Source organism: Bombus flavifrons, chromosome 1 (assembly GCF_040668555.2).
Source record: "Bombus flavifrons isolate JBK064 chromosome 1, iyBomFlav1_principal, whole genome shotgun sequence".
Taxonomy (NCBI): Eukaryota; Metazoa; Arthropoda; class Insecta; order Hymenoptera; family Apidae; genus Bombus; species Bombus flavifrons.
The window spans coordinates 20,736,851-20,746,892 of record NC_138442.1 but is presented as its reverse complement, the minus strand read 5'-3'; the positions used below and the strand labels follow the sequence as shown (position 1 = coordinate 20,746,892).

The window sequence follows — 10,042 nt, the reverse complement described above, 5'->3', positions numbered from 1 at the left end:
CACGTGTATACACAACGAAACTCACGAATCTGACCGCGATATTACAAATGCATCCTCTGTCGAACCTTAATTTTACTTACAACTCTGTTATTAACGGATATTTACCCATACAGAAGGTTGGTTTTAACGTGTTTTATGTATTTATGTTTTTAGGATATTTGATAACGTCTAGAAGAATCACTTGTTAGAGGATTTTCTTTCATTCTGCTGTTATATATGATTCATATGTATATGACCCGAAAAGATTTCGTTATATGTAAGATAATGGGACCTCACGACGAAGTTGTCATTGATTAGAGCATCGATAAAGAAATGTTAATAACCCCGGTGGTTTTGTACGCAAACCACGGGAAATTTGAAACGAAATTCACGAAAAATGGACGAATTTATGGAGAAGCCACTTGCTCTCCAATTTCGATGATTTTGAAATACGTTGCAAAGCTCGACAACTTTCTCAACATCTTTTTCCGATATATATAAACCAAGGCCGGCCTTAGTTTTCAACTTATATAGAAAAACATCTCGCTGCTCGACCCTACTTTTCAAGCTGCACTGGGTTAGTAGTACGTAATATTAATATATTAATACCGACAAGAAGATTCACATGCAGATAATTAGATAGAGAAAAATTAAATTAGTTAAAAAAAATTGCACCATAGAAGAATTCGCGTATCTAGAACATTCTAGTACATAGTTATATAACATTGAGGAAAAACGTTTAGGTATTTTTTTTATAGAACTATAAGCGATGCTCCAAAATTAGATGCTATTTTTCAGATGCTCTCTTTTTAACTATCTTTAGAGTATTCGAGGAAACAACATTTTTAACAAGCACAGAACGTTTCTTCTATATCTGGTCCTTCATACAATTTCAAATCGTGAAAGAAATGATTTCATCAACCAACTCATTCGTGTAACTCACCTCTCAGGTGGTAGATAGATACTCGATGGCGTTTTACTTTATCTTTTGCGAAAATATTGATCTTCGTCTCCTTTAGAAAGAAAAATATCTACAAGCATCGAAAAAGAAGGATAATAGTAGCAATAAAAAGATCAATAACAAAATTTTGTTGCAAAAGTTCTAAAATGTATAAAAGTAAACAAATTCTTAATTCTCTAAAATTATTATTATTATTATTCTAGATATTAAATAATATATTATTGCAGATTTATTATTATTTTATAGTTATTTTGTTAATATCTTCAATATGTTAGATAAACAGAGCATGTAACATCGAGTATTCTTGGTGATGTTCCTTAAGATCGCCTTCGCCGGCGCCCCTCATAGAAAAATCAAAAGGAATCAACTCCACTGATCATCCGAGCTACGAATGAGTCATACAATTGGCAGCATCATCTGGTTATTCGATAACTTTTATCGACCATAAAGCAATTGGGCATGGTTATGTATACCAAAGATAAAGGCCAGTTTTGTTCCAAGTATCGTTCATTAGCTATAATCATTCTTACGTTCATTAACCAGTCTAAAAAATGTATAATCGAAGATATTCAGTACGGTGTTTGCCATTCGTTCATCGAATCTATGTTGATTATTTGACCAAAGAGTGCAGTGTATTATAGCTAAACATTTAAATTGAACATTCCCATTTCTCGGAACGCGATACAAGATATTTCAAAGAAGATATTTCAAAGGATATATAGTTGATTATAGAATATAGTGTAACTGCTACGAAGAAGGCAATGCAACTTTTATTAAAATCTTTCTTAACCTTCTCGCTTCGAGCGCCGCAAATAGACGGCATCCACGAGATGACCTGTGGGTACGAGCGCCGCATATAGGCGGCAACCACGGAACTGCTCCTGAGTCCGGCACCCCATATATTCGGCATTCAAATGATGCATATACAAGTGCCATCTGTAGTCAATAATATATTTTTTCGTTATCGGCAGAACATTTTCTGTTGATTTTATTGACATATTGGATTAATCACTTCTTAAAGTTACTCATCGTTGAAACAACATCAAAACGTTTCACGCAATATATTTCAAACATCCAGAAAAATATGAAAATAATTTATATACAGAGCCTGTATTTCATAACTTTGATATCATTTTTATCATCATCAACAGATAAAACTGAATTAATTCATATTCGTGTCCATATGTCCATATTGAGAAAAACTTCATTCATTGACGATGTTATAATACTTGCTGTTGCGTATAATCGAAACTCCTGACATTAGAGACGTTTATCAACGTCGATAACAATCTTATTAAGTTATCGAATAGCTATATTCGCTGATATTTCACGGGAATTGTACGAAGCTAGCCAGCTTATACGGCTGAAAAGTTTGCGGATACTTGCTTCTTCACAGGATATAATTTAATACATCGTATAATTAATAATATGCATATAGTATCGCGTATAGAGAAATCTGCAAGAATTTCAATTCGTTACGATTAATGTAATTATTTTTAGTAGAATATCATCGTGAGATGAAATCCATTTTTAACAGCCAACCCGCAGTAATGAAATTGATGTTGTTAATTATCGAACGTTGTGAAGTTGTTCCTCGTCATTGGAAGAAAAAACCTCTTTGCTCTGCTTTATACGTAAAAAACTTGAAACTGAAGCAAGGAAAAACCTTGGAAAAATCTCGTGATTATGTATTTTTTTGCATATAACTACTTTATAAATAATTAATTACAGTATATTAATAGTAATTAGTGGAGTAATGCGTTAGTTGATAGAGAAGCACCATTATGCGTTTCGAAAACGACAGATACATCGACAATTTGTTTATTGAACTGTAACAGGCTATTGTTAATTTAAATACACATAAACGAGATGCTGATAAGATTTAAAACAAATAACAAGTTACTAAGTAGACAGATGTCATGTTTGAAATTATCAATTTGTCATATGATCTATCGATGGATCAAAATTTCAGGATATACATAACATAAATACACATCCAACGGGTCACATTATATTTGCACAGGCTGTGAAAGGAGAATGCAAGGAATCTGCATAAAGCTGTGACGATCGAGACTCACCAGCCATCGGTGACGAAGGAAAGACGAAACACTCAAAAGGTAAATATTTTAATGAAACCTTTATTAAGACTTTATCGCGCCAAAGCCAAATAGTGACTCCGGCAATACAAACAGGTAAACGTTTTGGCCCGAGAGTCCTCGAATGCGAAGCACCACCGACCGACATTTTGTCTTTTCCTTCATTTTCGCCTAAAACGAGACGAGTATACAGCGACCTCTTGCGATCGTGCATCATTAAAATTACGAACAGTTCAACGCAAATACGAATCAATCGGTGAGACTTGGATCGATACCGCACGAGAAGCTTCGTGGTTGAAGATGCGTGACAAATCGCTGAGAAATTTTCTATAGGTCAAAGAGAAAGAAACCATTTGCTCTATTCTGTGATAATATCTGCACGAATGAAATTTCTGACGATTCTAATAATTTTTAAAGAAGAAACAAAGGAAGACAGAGTCGAACATAGATCTTAACTTCGCTGAGGTCTTTGGATTATTTTCCATTGGATTCGATCGCCTTTTCTACCGAGCAAAGGATTTCTTAAGTCGAAGGAAAATATACAGAAATCGTGCTAAGGCTTCGAATGTTCAAAGTGTTTTCGCTTCTCGAAAAGAAACAGGAATTGTGACATAAAATCACAATTTCGATATCGTAAAAAGGACATTTACGTTTTATCGTTTCGACCCATTTCACCAAGTATATAATATTTCTATTTTACTATATTTTAATCATAAAAACACAGAAATATATAAACGTAGGTAAAAATGATTCGACTGCGAAATGGATTATCGATTTCGAGGAAGGTAGACAAACCAACTGTCTCGTGCGAACTTTCTTTTTTTGTTTATCGATATCGCCACAAAGCATCCTGCATGCGACAGAATTTACCAAAGGACAATTACACCGGATGTCGATATCAATTGGCCAATTTATCTTAAATTATCTAAATAGTCATGAACGCCGGTTCGGTGTTGCACGTTGAGCGACCAACCACGGGTCAATTCCTCTACCTTAAATCACAATGGCGACGACAAGTTTATTCGTTTACTTTTCTCGTTAATTGTATCCTTAAGACTGATCGTTACGTACGTCTGGAGGCGCGAGTACGCGAGTAACGCGCGTGCACGGACTTCGAGATCCGTATACGTGCCGCGTGCATCGTTCGTCCATCGTGTCTCTCTCATTCACGCCGTTAAGTTATGCGGAAAATGTTCCCTCTGGCGAATATCTTTGTAAACTTAATTATAGAATTATAGAGAAGACTCTGCCTAACGAAAGGGTCAACACGATCCTTACGACGTGGCTCGTGTCAATTGTCGCGGAGCGTGAAAGATTGCAAGATTTCTCGAATTAGAAAGCGCTTAAGAAACGTACAAAGAAAGATTAAAGCGTAATAATATGTTATTAATTTCGTATCTTGAATATCGTTACACGGGAAGTTGAAAATCTATATATTACCAGATATTTTTCGTATTACCAGAGACTAGAGAAATTTTGACGGAAAAGAAACTAGGAAAAATCGTTCGTTCAGAATCGATCTTCGATTTATTCCATCGTCGAGTATTTAATTAGACATCGCGACGATCAAACGTGTTTCGCTCAAATTAATTCGCGACACGGAACACGTTAAGAAATAAGTCTACGACTCGCGTGGCTGCGTGATCCTATCATAAAATTCCATCGAAATTTTTTAATCTTTCTTGATCTTCCAACAAAGAGCGGATAAATTAAACGCTGATTTTCATGATCGTTCGACCACAGGGAACATCATCGAACCTTCGCACGTACGTCGAGAGGCGCATCGACGGCCGCATTTCAATTGTATTAATCTAAAGTTACGAACAGTCGACGATCTTTGGGACGGTGTTAAGGATCAGCGTCGCGACGCCTCTCGATCGAACTGCGTGTCGCGCGAAATCGTTCAAGTGTTGGCGATGCACCGAAAAGGGTTGTTGCTTCGACAGTTTCGGCGTCTCGTGTTTTCTAGCGTCTTTAGAATTCGTTTCGAAGTCGTTGTGATCGCTCATTTAAAATACGAATATTTATCTATACATAAAATTCGCAATTTTTCGTTGTCCATTTATTTAGGCCTACCGTTTTTCACATTTTTCGAATATAGGCCTGCTCGCGTTTCCTCTCTAAAGCAGCATTTTTGTTCACTTTACGCCAGGGAACATTATGGAAGCAGCAGTGGCAGATGATAAAAGGACGAAAGATAAAGTTAACGTATGATACGAACTATTGAAAAACTATGTTATCCGATACGATTGCGGAGATAAAGCTGGTTGATAATTCTTTAGCGGAGAGATATTGGAGGAATTTAGTAGAAGACAGAGAGGATCGTATCGAAATTGCTGGAAAAAAGACTGCCGAAGAATTAGGTAAATATAGGACTAAGGCAGCTATACTATAGAAAGGCAGAAAGTCGAAATATGTAGATAGCATTGAAATTAGCAGCATTGCACTGAAATTAGCAGCATTGCAATGACCAAACGGTAGACTCGAGCCTATAGAGAAGAGAAAAAATTGTGGCTGATCTTTGACGATAGGAAATATCCACCGAGTTTTTAAACCATAAAGACATGGACTGAGTTTGTATTAAATACCAAACAAATAACAGTACTTTGGAATTTCAAATTTTGCATTCACGATGATCATAAATATCATCAAACTGTCGTAAAGAACGCAGTAATACGATTATGAAACACTGATGCATTTATCAAAGAACTGTATTAACAGCGGAAAAATACTCAAGAAGAATAACATGTACTTGAATTGTTTAAGAAAAATAATAAATAAACAATTTATATATCGCAGAGGCGTTACTACGAAACAGGTGGTACGTCACGGATGACTGAAACGTGGAAATAGGAACGAGATAGAAAGGTTAAATTTCATACGCACGAAGTTAGCAAATGAACAGGGACGTAGCTTCGAGTATACGAGATAAAACCAGATAAAAACTTCGTATCGTTCAGGGGTGCTATACACAACGAAAGATGGTGGACTAAAGATATCACTCAAGCGATCCATGATCTCGGTTTTAGTTCGTTTGGCCGTTGTTCACCGAGATTAGTCATCCAGAGAGATATTTTTCACATCGGAACAGACGATCGTACTTTGCGGTCTATCGACTCGATAATTGACGCGAAAATAATTCTCGTGGACACGCTGATCGAGTATCTGTCGATACAATAGCAAAAACGGTCACGTGTTTATAAACATTCTATTCGAACGAAACATCTGTTTAAACATCAAAGCGTAAAAATATCTCTTTCCACAATAAGTTACTTTTATCTGGTTCTTCGAGTCGTCGGAAACATCGACGAATATTCCTTACGTATAATTCGTATACTCTGGAACACGAGATCGCTTACGACCGTCTACGCAAGCAGATGCACCGTGCACGCGCGTGGTTACAACGCGACTGCATCTATCAAGAGGAACGATCGATGGGATATATATATATATATTATATATTATAGGTACAACCGGAACACAGAGAGACAATTGTTAAACAACGCGATTAATCCTCAACTGACGATTTCTTGTTCCTTCGCTTTTTATCCATCTTACTGTTAATCGTGCGAGCAATTTATTAAACAACCGATAGATGTAATATCAGCTTAGCACACCACGTTATAATAATAATAATAATAAATGATATTCGTATCGAATAATCGTACAAAAGAGAAAGATCGTCTGTTGTAAAAATTGAGCATTAATTGAAAAAAAACGATAATAGATCGTCAGTTAAGAATCAATCAAACCGATCCACTCTCTGTCGGTTTCCCCAAAAAGAAAAGAAGAGACGAAAGAACGTTGGCAAGGAAACGCGACAGAGAGTAGAGGGCCAAAGAGAGATGGTAAATACAGAGTGAAATAGATAGATCCGAAGAAAAAATCTTTAGGCACACCCACACACATACACATACATTTATATATAATATATATAATATATATATGCGTAGAGCGCAAGAGTCTTTTTTTTTTTTAATTTATATTTCGTGAAGCAAATCGTAAATCCGAACGTTAGATTTGCCGTGTGTACTATCGAACGCAAACGCAGACAAAGGTGACGCGACGATTCTCCTCTTTCTTCCTCGTGCTTCTCGTTTTATTTTACTTCGTTTAACTTCTTCTTTTCTTATTTCGTTCGTCGTTCTAATTCGATTCGATGTTCGTCGATAATTCGTACGAACAAGCTGTATCTAAAGGAGTGTGTATTTTTAAAGGAGCATAGCCGCTTTCTTTTTTGCTCTTTTCATCGTCGCGTGATCGGTTTCTCTTCGTTTTTCCGTCGTTCATCGATAATCAAAAAATAAGTTATCCGAATACTTTGTACTTGTCCAAGCCGATCGTGATGGTAATAGACGCTGAAGCTCTTGGCACGGTATTCGATTTACGTAAAAAAAGAAATCCGATCTCGTCGATCACCTTGCTGCTGCACACGCCATACAATTCACACGGATAGACGGACTTTCTTAAAATTGCTCGCTTCTGCCGTACGATTCGCGCGTTATCAATAATTAGAATATGTAATAATTACGTCGTAATTCAATATAGCAAATATATTATCACATTTAGATTGTATTAATGTTTAAGACCTTTTTTTTTTATCCGGACGTCCTTCGACAAATTTAAACACCTGTCACGTTTTTATTTGCGTTTCGTTTCCCCGGAGATCTCCTTCGTCTTATTTACTTTTCGTTTCTGCGTTCCATCGTATTTTGCTTTCGTCTTCCTCTCGCCCTTCTCTGCCAAATTTCCAACTTTATATTACACGTATAAATCGTAATGGTCGATGTATGTTTCCTCTTTTTCTCGTATATCGCGATTCTACGTCAATGACAAATTTCTCGAATCATAATGACAATATCGTTACGTAGGTGTCAATTCGTCGAAGGTATCCAGAATCGATCGATCCGATGGCTTTACATGGAAAATCGTCGATTCTCACAAGGATTGCACCGCGCATGGAACCATCGACCACGGAATGTCCAAATTTGAATTCGAACAACGGCAACGCGTCCGCGCTGTATCGTTCGAAAGTTTGTACAATAATCGATTATGCAGACTAATTCGTAAGTTATTGCCTTCTGAGTGCCCGACGACGACGATGATCGACGAAAGCTCGCGGACGATCGTTCGTACGTAAATCTAAGAAACATTAATATAGAATATATTATCGTGTAGTTTATATAAGGTATACGTTAAGACACTTACCATCTACTGCAAAAATTCAACAGTTAAAAGATTGTAACAACTAGTTCGTATAATTCCGTACAAGACGGAGATGCTCGCTCGGTATCCCCGTTCCATTTCCGTTTATAGTTAATTATCCGACTAATTGATTAATCATCGCTGGAATCGCTCGAAAGAAGGAACAACTCGAGAAGCGGGATACACGATCGAGCAGATCCGACTGGTTCGCAGCCTCCGCTCTCTCAATTCTTTCGTATCCTCTTAAAACGCTACATTCTCGTTCCATCGTTCGTTCTCATCTTTTGGCACGCGCTCCCTTCTTTTCCTCTTTTATCCCTTCGCTATTGGCACGACATTTACGAACAATGAGCTTGCTAGAGTTAATTAATTAGAATAAATCTCGGACGCACCTGAGATCGATCGTTCGGACGATACGATGTATAATAATAAAAAGACCTTTTTGCTATATCGTACGTATTATGCACCGCCGTATACTCAAATACAGAATGCCAATAAATCGCGTTACACGTTCGGCTCGAGGAGGCTCTACGTCCATTTCGCGAAAGGCAATCCGTTCACAAAGCGATAAAGTGGCAAAGTTATTTCTCGTTTGTCTTTTCCTCTTTTTCTTCTTCTTCTTGTTCTCTCGTCGTTTCGAAATGATCTACGTCCGAGACGTTTCACATGGACCATGGGACCAAGTCGTTCTATAACGATGCTTATGCGAATAAAAGGAAAGGATCGTATCGGTTGCTCGTTCCCGCGACGTATCTTAAAAGCTATGAAAATTATTCTAAACGCGGCCTCGTAGAACGATCAACATCTAAAATGGAATAATCAATCGAGCGGTTATCAAAAATAGAATTATCATTATAAATACAATACGCAACGCACCGATATACCAACGATCAACAATCGTCGTTCCGCGATATCCGTTCCGATCGGAAGCTGCTATCGTGGCACGACCGTGTACCAAAAATACTATTATCACGCGTAGGGCAGAGCATCGCATCCGCGTGCATGCACGAAAGTTCGAAAAAAAAAGAAAAACAAAAGAAACGACGGATCTTCCTTAGCTCTATCTCTTCGGTTCCCTTTCCTCTTTCTCTCTTTCTTCTTTTTTTTTTTTATCTTTTTGTCTTTTCTGTTTTTTCTTTTTTTGTCTTTTCGCACGACCAAGGGAGCCACGTTGCACACGTGCGTCATAATTATTACGTGTTAAATCATACTACGCTTTTATAAAAGATATCGCGAACTCGCCGCGCACGCCGTTGGAATAAACGTCTCACAAATATAAAGTATCGTTTCGAATGTAATATACGTATATCAAAAAGCAAGAAAGTATTGTATACTGTACACGTAACACACGTATCATAGTAGGCGGAGAAAATGTGTACAGCTCTAGGTGACGTTGATGATTCTTCTTACGATCGATCGAATTCTACGAGCATCCTTTACACTTTCAAACTTATTCATTGGAACGTGTAGAAGAAAATTGGAATTTCAGCTTGCGCGTTAAACTAACCAGAGTATCGCGACTACACTGTACAAATTAAAATTATCAATAGGAACGTCGTTTTACTCGAAATAAAGATCGACAAATTTTAACGAATTTTAACGAATAATATTTATATTTACATATAAATATTATTAAATATATCTTATTATAGTCAGAGAATTAAAGTCGTAGCTAAAAAACGACCGATGAAATCGTACTCGGTCTTTGATTTGCACGTTTAAGATAATTCCAAACTACGTAATGCGAATTCTTTATTGAGAAATTCAAACAAACGGAGCTAATTATTTTAAGCAACGATAC

At 37.0% G+C, this 10,042-nt stretch overlaps 1 long non-coding RNA gene across 1 annotated transcript; it reads left to right on the top strand.

Moving 5' to 3' along the window:
* The first annotated feature begins 208 nt into the window (after positions 1-208).
* Positions 209-9,816, top strand: LOC138185233 (uncharacterized). The gene is made up of 3 exons (XR_011174558.1): positions 209-556; positions 2,913-3,057; positions 7,908-9,816. It is a non-coding gene; the product is annotated as an uncharacterized LOC138185233 (long non-coding RNA).
* Positions 9,817-10,042: the final 226 nt, after the last annotated feature.